The sequence below is a fragment of the Capsicum annuum genome, chromosome 9 (genome assembly GCF_002878395.1).
Source record: "Capsicum annuum cultivar UCD-10X-F1 chromosome 9, UCD10Xv1.1, whole genome shotgun sequence".
In the NCBI taxonomy this organism is placed as follows: domain Eukaryota; kingdom Viridiplantae; phylum Streptophyta; class Magnoliopsida; order Solanales; family Solanaceae; genus Capsicum; species Capsicum annuum.
In genome coordinates this window covers 158029374-158043342 of record NC_061119.1, presented here as the reverse complement: position 1 = coordinate 158043342, position 13969 = coordinate 158029374, and positions in this window count along the sequence as shown.

Sequence of the window (13969 nt, the reverse complement as noted above, 5' to 3'; positions counted from 1 at the left end):
ATATGAGACATCATAGCATAAAGAAAAAGTATGCGGTCAGTACGTAGAATGTACTGGTATGCTAGATGAGGCAAGAATGCAAGGGTTCATATGCATGAACAAGAACTGACTGAAATATGTAGAGTAACTGAATATAAGAGTATGTGGATAACTGATACTACAGAAATCACTGAGTATGCAATACTATACATATAAGTATAGACTGTAACTGAGATTTTCTGAAGTTGAGCACTGAGTTTTGATAATTGAGTAACTGATATCTGAAGTTACTGATAACTGATTTACTGATACTGATTAACGATGTCTGACAGTCCTGATTTTTTAAAATAAACTGAGTTCTAAACTGAAGACTAAAATTAAAACTGTGGGAGGTAATCATCTAATCGACATACCCTAAATAAGATTAGATAACTGAGTTGGGGTCCAATCTATAACCCTAATTAGAAGAGTGCTAATACTGTGCCACGAGTACTAACACCTGCTGTGGTGTCAGTCCTATCTAATGGGTGACCCCTTAGATTAGTCCTAAACTAGCCGGTGATCCCTAAGTATGTCAGTCCTATCTAATGGGTGACATCTCATAACCTATGCTGGCTATGTAGTTCTGAAACTTAGGAATTATTTCTTAGGATCCGGTCCTAACGAACGGGTAAGCCCCCATCCCTAGGCTTACTCGGTGCTGAATCCTACTCCCAACTGAATGACACTGAACTGATTATACTGAATTGGACTGAACTGATACTGAGTTTACTGAGTTTTCCTGAATTTTGTAACTGACTAAGTCTTACTGAGTTCTATAACTGACTGAGAGTATTACTGGTCGTGACATGACTGATACAATTCTGTAACTAAACTTTAGGACTTGATAGCATGAAAAGTAAAGCACCACATGATCTTACAAAGCATGACAATGTACACATGTTTATATTTCATCTATAGAGACATTTTATCAAACACTTACAGGGCATAAGCTTGTACATATACTAACATGTCATAATTTCATCACTTTATTCACATGGTCATTCTATCAAACACTTGAGGAGCACAACTTCATGCACATAATCATGGATAACATATAAACATGACAACTACGATGCTCAAACTTACAATTTCATGGGTTTAGCATGCAATTCATATAATTCCCCGTAAAATACTAATCTAATTTCATGAATCTTATAATAATCATAGATTAAACCCAATTAACATCATAGGCACATTAATTCCTCTGTAAATTCAAGGGTTTATCAAGATGATCACATATTCATCACATATGCTATTTAATTTCATGAACTTGCACTTAAATCATGGATTTAAAACCCAACTAATATCATGAACATGAATTCAATCTAATTCAAACATGGAAGTTCATAATTCAACAATCTAGTAGTCTTATAAATAGATTCTTGGACTCTATGGGTGAAAGGAACTCATAGATGAACACCTAACATACCTTAGAAGATTCTTTCTTGGAGGATTTCTTGAGATTGCTCTTGGTTTATTAAAGTTAGAGTTTTGTATTATAGAGAGAAAACTCTTGATTTTAGAAAAAAATTAAATAATGAATGACTTAAAATGTTTTTAGGGCTTTAATACCATATCTGGACGTAATAAAATCATGGGAAAAAACTAATTTAACCCTGGATAAAACTTTGGATTTCTGTTGAAAATTTCCAAAATTACCCTCTGGCACAACGCGGTACAATCGTGCTGGCTCACTAGAGAGTGGACAACTGAGAACTGGACTGATGGCGCGACACGCTATTATCGCAGAGCAACACTAGAAAAGTGACAATTGGGAATTTTTCTGGTGGCGCAATGCGATAGTATCGCATTAGCTCACTGAACAATGACAATTGCCATTTGAACTACCAGGTGGTACACTGTTTTACTAAAATAACTCTAACTCTTCATTCGGGTATCGAATTTGGGAAAATTTTATATCGTTGGAAAACTATTTAAATTTCCTATGCAGTGGCAGACTCTAAACTAAAAAATACTAAGTATTTCAAAAATTTTACATGGGATTACTCATGTAGTAAGACTTAAATTAAGTTAGGAAAATACGGAGTATTACATGAACTCATTCAAAAATCAAATTGAAGATTACCACACAATCATTATTTCTACGAGGAAAATCATAATAACACATTATAAAAAAATAATCCTACGGACTTCATAGCCATCTACAGCTACTCCTAGTAAACAAACAAACAACACTATAACTACACCAGAATGAGATGCAGAAGAGAGAAAAGAAAATGATAACGAAGATAAAAATAAAAAAAGTGTTTACCTTTTTTGGAGCAACAAAATAGAACCTTGAGCTAACGTCAGATTTACAACCACCGGGAAGCATCGTCGTCGTCGGCAAATCGACTACTCCAATTAGCTGGCAAATTTTACGAAAATAAAATTTTTACTAAAAGAGACTGAATTATACTCAAAGGTTTTTCTCCCCTTCAAGACCTGATATTTTTAGATCAACAGAGGTTCTTATATATAAGGAATTTTGGGATCAATTTTTGTTCTTTTGGAGATGTGGGATAAAAAATTAAAGGGCATTTTTGGGAGTTTTTTTCTTTGAGGATAATATTGACAACTGGTTTTGTACTATACCAGTGCAAAAAATTTGAATTTCAAATACAAAGAAGGGCTGAGCTATTTTATTTCCAGAAGATTCGTTGAAACCGTGCTTGGTTGTTTCACAGTCGGGCGCGGTCTGTTTGGGTTGAACGGGTTGGGTCGGTTCAAAATTATTGGTCGATGTTGTTGGTATCGGGTTTGAGGGTTGGTGCTGGTCAGGTTTCTAGATTGGGTGTTTGAAAGATGGTGTTGACGCGTTTTTGGGAGTTGGTCACCGTTGTGCGTATTGTTGGGGGATGATGTTCTTGTTGAAGAAAACCAAGAAAAGGGGATGGAATATTGGGGTTAGTTTTGGGCTAGGGTGGCAGTTTATAATTGGGCTGCTTTTTGGGCCTAGGTCAGCTGGAATGGAGTTGGAATTGGGGGTTATTAAATAACCCCTAATTAAATTAGGGTATGGATAGGTTAGGCTATTTTGACTATTTATTAAATAGCCAAAAGAAAAGTTTAGACAATTGCATTTAAACTTTAGCCTAATTAAAACTCAATTGACCAATTGCATTGCAATTATGGCCGAATTAATTTCAATTAAAGTCCAAATTTAATAAATTGAATCGGAATTCGATATGAATTAACACCTTGTTTAATCCCGAGTTTCTTGATTTAATAAAATCAAACAAATATTTATCCAAATGAATTATTTTTGCAAATTAATTATGTTTAAATCAAGATTCTAATCATTATATTTATTTTCAATATAATCCTTAACTAAAATTTGATATTCCACAGAACAAATATTTAAGTATCAAATTATATAATCTCGAATAATTGAACACGATAATATGTAATTTCTACTTAAAGTGACAAAATTACATACACAAATATTTTGAACAATTTTTATTCGGATGAAATAAATATTTCAATTTTATTAAAAATCGAAGAAACTCAGGATTAAATTTAGTCGTAGATGACAAAAATTTGGTGTCAACAGCTCCTTTCAAAGAAAGTATTTGAGTTGATGGACCGGATTGCGAGAGATCAGAATTCCCTCTCATACTATAAGATGTCCCTGAGAATTAGCACGGGAAGTAGTGGCACCAAACCAGGTAGCTATTGCGCATGCTTCAAACACTTCATATTTGCTTTAGCAGATTTGAGCTTTGTTGAGTAGTTTGGCAGGGACTAGTGTGACACCCATAACTCCCACTAGTTAGTATCTGGAGTTTAATATGTTGTTGCAATAGCTTTCTAGATGAATGAGGCTTTAGGGATTAGAATCATTCTGAGATAGCTAATAAGATTGTGATGATCGAAAAGGAACATAATTTATTTTGGAGGTTTTCTAAAATGAAGCATTTGGTCTTCTATGGTATTGAGGTAGAAGATACATATATGTTTATTATGGATTGTTGTGAAAGTCTCCTTAAGGTATGAGTAGTTGAGCAGTCTAGGGTAGAGTTTGTGAACTTTCAGTTGCATGGTAATGTAAAGTTATAGTGGAGAGATTTGTTGGAGTGCAGGCCAACTGGGTCGCCTTTGTTGATATGAACTTGATTCTACTCCATATTGTTGGGGAAGTACATTTCTCATACTTTGTAGGATAGGAGGCTGGATGATTTCACAAGTATTAAGCAAGGATGGGTTTTTATTACGGCATATGAGGACCACTTTTACTCCCCCCCAAGTATGCTTTGCAATAGTTACACACCAAAAAGGAGAGGATTCATAGATTTGTTAAGGGAATGAACACGGGACTTCAACTCTCTTTGCTACTGATGGTGTCCTCAGGGAAAGCTTTTTAGGAAGTGGTCGAGTTTTTTAGGAATATTGAGGAGGTGAAGCAGAATTGGTACACCAAGATTATAGAGAAAAGGTCTAAAAGGTTGGTAGTTATAATAGCTATTTTTCTAAAGGTTTAATTCATAAGGGTATTCTAGACGCCCTATTCACTCAGCTATGTAGGTTTCTACGAGGAGTTAGTTAGGTGCCAACCAACCTACTTTAGATCCTTGTTATTATATCTTTTTTTAGCTTTGGCTTGGAAGCCAACATTGGACTGAGTTTGTATTGAGTATTGAGAGCTTAGGCACATTCGAAGGTGATGTCCTAGGTTTAGATAGACCAATTAGTCAGCAGGATCACTGAGCTTCAGCTTCAGGAGATAGGTAAGGTGGTGCTCATGGTGAATATTGTCCTTAAAGGGGCGTGGTGGTCACGTGTTAGGTAGAAGTGGCCACCAGACTAATCAAGTTAGTGGACATGCCAGTAGGAGTTGTACTTATCTTGATAGAAGAAACACATAGGTAGGTGGATAGCTTATTTTTATGGTTATCCAGGCAGGTCCGAGTCTATGATCGGATGGTTACAACCTTGTTCAACCTTGACTCTGATTTTTTTTTATTAGTCTACTTATTTTTCTATGGGATTAAATATAGTGTGTGATTGCTGATAGAGTCTACCATTCTTATTTTATTACATTTGTGGGGTATGAAACTCGGGTAGACTTAGTGATTTGAGACATGATTGAGTTTGATGTCATTTTTTGGATGGGTAGGTTGTTTCCTTATTATGAAATTATAGATTTCATGCTAAGAAAGAAACTATAGCAATGCTGGGTATATCTAGGTTGGAATGTAAGGGTACTTATAGTCTTATTCCTAAAAATATCATATCTTTCATTCGCTCTAAGACGTTAATGGAAAGGAGGTGTTTGGCATTTTTATTGCATCTTTAGGACACTAGTGTGGAGGTTCCACCCATTGGGTCAGTTTTGGTTGTCTGTAACTTAGATGTGTTTTTCATAGATTTGCTTGGCATGGCACTAGACCGTGATATAGAATTCTTTATTAATCTAGTGTTGGATACTCATTCTATTTCTATTCCTCTTTATAGGATAACGCCAGTTGAGTTGAGAAAATTGAAGGTTCAGTTACATGACTTGCTTAATAAAGGGTTCATTCATCTGAGTACCTCCCTATGGGGCTGATCCTTTGTTATTTGTTAAGAAAAAAGATAGAAGTATGTGTGTGTTCATTAACTACACTATCCATAAGAAATATCCTCTTACTCACATATATGACTTGTTCGATTAGATTCAGGGTGCTTCAGTCTTCTCAAAGATTTACTTGAGCTCTGGGTATCACCATTTAATGATTTGGGAGAACGATATTCCTAATACTTCTTTCTGGATTAGGTATAGGAATTATGAATTTTTTGCTATGTCTCTTGGGCTTACTAATGCCCCAACTGCTTTTATGAGTTTGTTGAATGGAATTTTAAGCCCTGTGTGAATTCATTTGTGATTGTTTTAATTGGTTACATCTTGGTGTATTCTAAGAGTAAGAAAGAGCATGAGAGTCATTTATGAATTGTTTTAGTTTATTGAAAGAGAAGAAGTAGTATGCAGAATTTCTAATTGAATTTTAGCCATTTTCAGTGTCCTTCTCGAGGCATGTAGTTTTCAAAAGGGGATAATGGTGATCCATAGAAAATAAAGGCAGGCAAGAGTTGGGTTAGGCCTACTTTAGTAACTGAGGTTCATAACTTTTTGGGGTTGTGTAACGACCCGAGACTACCCCCTAGTCATCACACGGTGCTTAGGACCTCAAGTGGTCTCAATCTAACCCTTGTACTAGCATACTGTTAAGTAACTGATCTAAATATGTTTAAAATGACTGAGTTTACTGTGTGAAAATATAATCATGAGGAAATCTGAGTAAAATACAATATTGGTACAATTTAACATTCTGATAAAATTGAAGAGCGAAATTAAAATTACATGACTGACTCTGACTGACATCTGTGAAGCCTCTACTATATTGACTATAGATAGCTGAGATGCGACTCCAACTACCACTAATCAATACACATGACTAAGAAAGTAAATTAAATAAATAACATCTAATTGAAGTCCTCGAAGTAGAAGGACTCATCATCTGTTGGCTGGAATCTGGAACTATTTGATCGTGACATATGAACTACAATTGAACTGGTACCTACATTATTAGACAATGTAGCACATAGACATATATGTGGATCAGTACTTCTGGAATGTACTGGGCATATGGGGGTGAATGCATAAGTAAAAGAATATCTCAATATTATTATAAATTTGTAAAGGAATGCATGCTATATAGATGACTCACATAAGCTGGAATATATGCTGCATAAATCTAGTAAGTCATAACATTTAGTTTCTAAAAGATGTATTGGTATTCTGTCTGAAAATCAGCCTGTCTAAGTGTAGAAGGACTCACTTCTGTATCTGAAATCTGAAAATCTAAAATCTCATAGCTAATATCTTTTGTAAAATAATATCTGAATAAAGTTGTGAGCCTTTACACTTTATTTCTAAGAGATTTTCCATTAAGATTATTCTATTCTGAAATCTGTAGTTTGTAGTCTGTAGGGAAATACTTTTAAAATCTATTCTGAAAGTCTTTACTGTTAGGGAGATTCTTCTAACCGACATACACTATATGAGCTATCATAGTGTCCAACGTCTAGTTTTCTTATGGGAAAACCTCACGTTGGGGAGAGGTTTCATACTCTTGCTACGGAGTAAAACTTATTCTAAGTGATCACATCTGTATCTGTCATCCATATAAAAATGAGAATAATCTGATTATCTGAACCTATGTTGGCTCGTAGTTCTGGGGCATGAGAACATACCCAACTCGGTGCTAAATACTACTTTCTTTAATTTATATGCTCATTCTGTTGGAAATCCACTTTTAAAACTAGTATAAAGGTTTATAATGAAAACCAATTTCGTATATGTTAATCTATTCTGTAACTGAAACTGTAAAGTGGATTCTATGTCTAAACTGAGATCAAAAGATTAAATCTTTATAAAAAATTTGAAAATAATCTAGTCATAGGGTGCTTTTAACACAATAAATCTTGAAATAACAATATTCAACTAGGGCTTACTAACCCATGCATCAAATTCATGTCAAAGTATAACAATATTTATGCTTGATATTGAAGATATTGATAATTCATCTCAAAATATGGAAATTTCTGCAATAAGCATGAAAATACCAAAATAAACATGAAATTCATCATCTAAATCACTTCAAATCTCATAATCTTTCAATTAGCAATATGGGGTATGGACCGTAATTTGAAACTCATGTGATTTCATACAAAATCAACTTTAAAAAAAAAACTAGTTTTGGGCACAAGGATGTAAGAATATCCTTGTTCATAACCCCACATACCTTAATAGATGCAATTGATGAGAACACTTGATTTTAGATTCCTATTTGAGATCTTGAAGATTGTTTCTTGGTGTTCTTAAATTGGGAACCTTAAATTTTGAGTTTTCTTGGAGAAAGAATGGTGGAATTTGGATTTCTTGGAAATTAAGTTTTGAGTTCTAGAGTTTTCTTGGAGAGAGTTTTGATGAATGATAATCATAATAGGTTAAGAATGGGTTTAATCTTGTGTTTTTTCATGATTTAGGGCAAGTGGAATTGACTCAAATGCCCCTTCTGAAAATTAGATTGCGACTGGAAAAATTTCGATTTTGCCACCAACCGCGACGCACCACTATCCCAGTGACTTACTGAAAAATGGAGTATTACAAACTGAAACTTCACCGCGATGTGGAGCTATCATGGTAAGCCACTGGAAATTGACAAATGCCATTTAGGCCATCACTGCGATGCGGTACCATCGTAATGAACTATTGGAAAAGGGACGAACGGGAACTGGAGTTTCACCGCGGTACGACATAATCGCAGTGTTTCACTAGAATTGGACAATTATGAATTCTGTCCTTCACTGCGATACGATGCCTGCCAAAATGCCCTACTATTTTTACTAAAATCGCCATAACTTCTCAACCAAGTATCGAATTAAGGCGAAATTGGTATTGTTGGAAAGTTGATTCAATTATCTACACATTGGTAGGTCTAGAGCTTGAAAATTCTACATGCATTAGGAGTTATACCCTTTAAAAGCTAACCCTTGATACACTAGAATCTAAACTGAGCTAGGAAAAAGTATGGGGTGTTGGCTTACTACTATCATTGGTTTGTGAAAGGGTTCACTTCTATTTCTTTCCAGGTAACTCATTTGACTGAGAAAGAGGTGCCATTTTAGTGTTTCGAGGATTGTGAATATAGATTTCAAAAGCTTAAGACTTTGTTGATAGTTTTCAAAAGCTCATTACTTTGTTGACTACAACTCCCATCTTTGCATTGTCTATGGAGGGTAAGGATTTTATTGTTTATTGTGATACTTCACTTTATGGTTTGGGGGTTGTTTTGATTCAGGAAAAGAAAGTCATTACCTATGCTTCTAAGTAGTTGAAAGTGCATAAAAAACTATCGTGCACATAATTTATAGTTGGAGACAATAGTGTTTGCTCTTAATATTTGGAGGAACTAATTTTATGGTGTCGATTATGAGGTTTTACTGATCACCAAAGTCTACAACATGTGTTTATGTAGAGATATCTTAACTTGAGTCAGTGTAGTTGGATGGAGATACTTAAGAATTATGATATTACCATACTGTATCATCCATGTAAGGCTAATGTGGTGGCCAATGCATTGAGTGGTGACCCTGTGAGTATGGGTAGCGGGTCCTGGCTTGTTTAGATGATATAAGACATCTGATGGATTGAGTGGTTCAGACTCTAGCTAATATCTTTTTAAGACTTCAAATGTATAAGAAAAGCAGAGTATTGGCTTGTGTAGAAGCAAGGTCTTCCTTTCTAGATCAGATATCGTCCAGATAATTTAAAGATGTTAACCAGATAATTTAAAGATGTTAAGTTGAACAATATTCGTGATAAATACTTATAGGGGGAGGCCGAGGAGTCCATGATTTAGATGAGGGTTTCCTAAGGATCAAGAGGCATGCATGTGTTCCTCGAGTTAATGATTTAATTTAGACTATTCTTGTAGAGGCTCATAGTTTGAGGTACTCTATATATTATAGTGCGACCAAGATATATCTTGATCTATGACAACACTACTGGTGGGGTCACATGAAGTGAGACATTATTGTTTTTGTTGCTCAATTATTTAAATTGTCAGCAGGCAAAGTATGAGCACTATAGATCTAGTGAAATACTTTAGAGGATTCTAATTCTGAATAAAAGTGGAAGAGGATTGCCATTAATTTGTAGTTGGTCTACTAAAATCCTTGGGGAGTTATGATTCCATATGGGTGATTGTAGATAGGTTAACCAAGTCCATACTTTATTCCAATTAAGGTGAATTATAATGTAGAAAAGTTAGCCAAGATCAATATTCGCAAGGTTATTTGATTGTATAGAGTTTTAGTCTTTATCATTTTAGACAGTGGTACACTGTTCACTTCTTACTTTTGGAATAAATTACATGCTAAGTTGGGTACTAGGTTGGACTACAGTATAATATTTCATCCTTGGGCCAATGGACAATTTGAGCAGAAGATTCAAGTGTTAGAAGATATGTTCTCCACTTATTTAATAGACTTAAATGGTTATTTGACCAATTTTTCCATTGGTATAATTTGTGTATAACAATAGCTATCACTCGAGTATTGAAATTAATCCATTTATGGTGTTATATAGAAGGCAATGTAGATCTTCCATTGGTTGGTTTGATGTGTTTGAGATAAGATTGTGGGGTATCGATCTTTTGAAGGAATTGCTAAAGAAAGTAAATTTTGTCTAGGAGAAAATCCTATCAGTCAGAGTAGAAAAAAGTATGTATACCATAAGGTTAGAGATATGGTGTTCATGATAAGAGAGTAAGTGTCTCTCAAGCTTTCATCCATAAAGGGTGTAATGAGGTTTGGTAAGTGAGGTAAGCTCAGTCTGAGGTATATTAGGCCATTTGAGACCCTTTATAGTGTGGGGGAAGGTAGCCTATGAATTGGCTTTACCTCTAAGTTTTCAGGAGTTCATCGATATTTCATATGTCTATGTTAAAGAAGTATCATGTCAATAACAACTATATTTGTCTTATTTGCTAAGAATTTATCCTATGAAGAGGAGCTTGTTGCCATTCTAGATAAAGAGTCTACAAGTTGAGATTGAGAGAGATTGTGTCTCTAAAGGTCCAATGGAAGAACCATCTTGTTGAGGAGGCCACTTTGAAGACCAAATCAGACATACATAACAAGTTTCCCCACCTTTTTATTGATTCAGGTATATTTTCTTTTATGTTTTTTTGGGAATTAACTATTGTTTAATTGGTATCTAATGTAACAACCCCTCTAGTTTTTATAGGGTGGTTAGGGCCTAAGTACCTTGTTAAAGTTCCCCTAGTGAGTTGAGTTAATAAAATCTCAAGGTAGAGTGGTTTAAAGTCAAAAACTAGTGTTGTGTGTGTTAATACTGGTTTGTGATTCATGATATTGTGTTTTGTGGTGTGGTATTCCTTTAAGGGGTGACCTAGTGATCTAGACCAGCGTAGGAAAAGTTTAAGACTATAAATAAGATCAGAGCATGTGGTTTTAGTGGCTTCTACATTGGGATAGTTTTGTAATATCTTAAGTTCATAATTTGTGTTGTAAAATGGGGGTAGGATTCACTTTCTCTAGAGTTACTATTTTAGGACCGCTGCGATGGAGGAAATTTCAATTACAGTGAGACCAAAATAGAAGTCGAATATCCACAATAGTTGGGGAAAGGAAATTTTATCAACGACCATCATAGTGAGCTCTTGTTTGCCACATCGAGTCTACTAAAACAAGAATTAAATCCCCATTACAAAAGACGCAAGGCAAAATGCCTGCTTAAGTGTTATATTTTAGATTTATTTCACAAACTCCCAGTCTTTATTCCATAGTTGTCAAGAAGTGATATTCCCAAGGATAAGGTAAATTTTCTCGTTAAGGTAAGTAATTCCATCCAAACTTTCGTGCTATAATCTATTAACACCTTGAATCGTCGAGAAGATAGTTAATAGTAGGATTATGGGTTGGAACTCTAGGTTCCTAACGATGAAAAAACCTATGGCTAGATGTAAAATCATCTACAATTATTTCTAAGGTATAAATTAACTCTAGCATGAATTGGTAGTTCATAATAATGATTCTGGGTAATTGGGAACCTTGAGTTCCATAAAGAAGAGTCCTTTAGCATAAAAACCGCTTAAAAAGGATAATTGGAGTAAAAGCTCCATAAATTAGATGATGTGAGTATTTTGAGACTAGTGGTTGGATAATTGACCCTTGGACAACATTATAGACCGTATATAAGGATAAAATTAGTGAGTTTGAATTTCCAAGGCATTGTTGGAAGAGTAAATAATTAGTTACTCTTATACTTGTTTTCATAGACCATGAACAATCTGAGGTATTAAGGATGGGAAAAGCTCTTGTGAATTAGCTTATGGATTCAATTTCTTCGATTGAGGTATGTTGTGGTTTATGTGGAGTTACACTTAAAATAGTTACTCATATGTGTTATGAATTGATGAGCATATTGATTGGTCTTTGAATATGATTTGTGATTGATTATTATTGGGATTGACATATTCTTATATGAGTAAGATTATGCTTATTAAAGCCTATATTTAAATGACTTGTGAGGATGATGTACACTTTTTATATCTGTGTACTTATTGTATATCTTGAGAGATAGCTAATTATGAGAACACACTGGGACATGTTGAAGAGTTGAAAATATACATGCTATTTTGATTGATGATTGGCTCGAGTTCGATGTGAGCTTACAGATGAGCAACTATGACATAAAGCAGGTACCACACTGGTATGGTGTATGAACCCTAGGTTGTCCCCTGCAGGTCATGACTAATTTACTAAAAATTAAACCCTTTAGCATGTATGTACCAATTTATATTTATATGAATTCTGATTTTATACAACATGAGATTAATGAGATATATAAGCTATATAACTGTGAAATATATATAGACGAGATCTGTGGTTGTGATATGACTGCATATACTTGTATGGTTGGATTAACTTGATATGTCTTATATGATGACTCATATGTCTTTTACTGTTGACATTGATATGTCTGTTAATGAACATTTGTTCCTTGTTCTGTTGGTATTGATGGGTTTCATGATTCGCTGACTTGACACAATTATTGATTATGTGTTGAAGTACCTATCTACTTGTTTTATTAGTACATGAAATATACTTGCTACAATTTTGAGTCGACCTATGAGGTGTACCAGTACATAGTGTTTGTGCTGATACTATTCTTGTACTCTTTTTCTTGAGTGCAGACTATGTTCTAGAGACTTTGACATGACCACATATCTACCTATTCAAGTTGATTGATTGAGGGTGAGCTACTCCAATTTAGGTTGCCATGGGTCTTCATAGTTGCATTTGATGCTTTTTTGAACAAAGTATTGATTTTATATCTTTGAATTAATCTACACTTATTATATTTAGCGTCCTTTGTATAATGACTTTTGGATTTTGGGATAGTAATAGTTAGTCCTCCGCATTTTTAATTAATAATTTAAGATTGCCATTATTTTATTTTGGCATTCTTTTAAAGGAATTTGTTCAGGTTTGGGTTGGAGAGTTTTCCCACCGAAGAGTTAGTATGGGTTCCAGTCACGACTATTTGTATCATAACAAACTTGGTATCAGAGCTTTAGGTTCATGGATCTCATCATAGAAGGAAATGTCTAGCAGAGTCTTGCGTAATACTACTGAGACCTCTGTATGTTTTTTTATAGAAACTACAAGACAATAGGAAAACTTAATTCTTTCTTTCTTTCGTGCTTTTACTTGAGTCCAATTGATATTTAGTGATCCAAATGGGTATCTGTCACGACCTAAAAATAGGTCATGATGGCACTTATTGCGGCCAGCCTTGATAAGTAATCCAATCACTAAAGCTAATAAAGGAAACACAGAATCTACAATAACATACACCAAGGCGAGACTTCTAGAACCAAGTCAGACCCTAAAACACAAGTAACAATGGAAATCTAAAGGAGAACTCATGAATCCCCAAAATCTGGTGTCAGAGTGTAAGAACATGTAATACAATATCAAAAAATTAAAAATACATGTATCTGTCTCTAATAATCAAAATAAAGACAAACAAGGATAGATGAGGTCCGATTTAACCCTGAATAATGGAGCTGATCAGTACTCAAACTTTGGAAGTCTCCACACAAAATCAGCTATCATGAGAAGTGCTCGTATTAGGATCTATATTGAAAGGGCACATTAGGGGTGAGTACGGTCCATTTGTACTCAGTGAGTATCATAGGTCAACTGAGAAAAGCAGAAAATAAGAAAAGTAAAATATACTATGAGCACGTCACCTGTAAGCAGAAAAGTCCCAAATGGTAGCTCAGACCATCTCCACTAACAATTCTATTATATGAATACAAAAAAATAGAAACAATATATATATATATATATATATATATATATATATATATAT